We start from the raw sequence: 1,144 nt of genomic DNA, 5'->3' as shown, positions 1-1,144 counted from the left end.
CCCAGAAGGAGAACTGCAATGGCGACTGTCAGTACCTCCTGAGTCCTGCCATACAGGGGCAGCTTGGCCCAGTAGTTAAGAGCACAGAAGCTGGAGCCGGCTCTGCAACTCACCAGCTGTGTAGCGCTGGACAAGTGACTTAACATCTCTGATCCCTAGTTCCTCCATCTGTAAAATGAAGGTACTAACAAGACTCCCTCTCACAGAGCTGTTGTGAGGAGTAGAGGAGTTAATATACGTAAAGCTCTTAGTGACTGGAGCACAGAAGGGACCCTGTAAGACAGCCCTCTTCCAGGGGACGAGCTCTGGAAAGCCATGGACTATCTGGTTTAGACTCGCTGCTGTCACTGCACTCCTTGCAGCTAATAGGAGCTTAATAAATAATGAGAATGAATTCATGGTGCGGCCCCTCAGTAAGTCTGTGGTCAGCGATACACAGGGAAGCCTTCTATACACGATGAAAGAACATGAATACAACATACACACTTCAGAGAAAGACAGAGAAGAACATCCATAGCGGAAGCCATCTCATGGGGTCTTCTAAGTACCCGGCAGGGACCCGAAGCAAGCCTGACATGGGCTGTGGATCTGTATTCACCCCAGTCATCTCCTTTTCCCCAGGCCTCTCTCAGGCCAAACTGGATCCTAAATAAGCACTTTTGGAACAAAAAGGCCCTCAAATGCCAGCCAACTTCTCAGTCTGGTCTGGAGCTATCCAAATGAACAGCATTGAAGAGGATACCAGCCATGAGGGATTTAATGAGAGATGGACAGTCAGGCCCCAACATGACCCCTTCCCCAGGGCTTTTAAGAGCACTTTGGGTTAAGGTCGGGCGCAGTGGCTCATGCCTGTAATCCCAGCACTTTGGGAGGCCGAGGCAGGTGGATCATGAGGTCAGGAGATTGAGACCAGCCTGGCTAACACAGTAAAACCCTGTCTCTACTAAAAATACAAAAAAAAAAAAAAATTAGTGAGCATGGTGGCGGACGCCTGTAGTCCCAGCTACTTGGGAGGCTGAGGCAGGAGAATGGCATGAACCCAGGAGGTGGAGCTTGCAGTGAGCCAAGATCACCCACTGCACTCCAGCCTGGGTGACACAGCGAGACTCCGTCTCAAAAAAAAAAAAAAAAAAAAAAAAAAGCA

This window comes from Piliocolobus tephrosceles, chromosome 2 (genome assembly GCF_002776525.5).
Source record: "Piliocolobus tephrosceles isolate RC106 chromosome 2, ASM277652v3, whole genome shotgun sequence".
NCBI classification, from domain to species: domain Eukaryota; kingdom Metazoa; phylum Chordata; class Mammalia; order Primates; family Cercopithecidae; genus Piliocolobus; species Piliocolobus tephrosceles.
Note: the sequence above shows the minus strand (reverse complement) of the source record.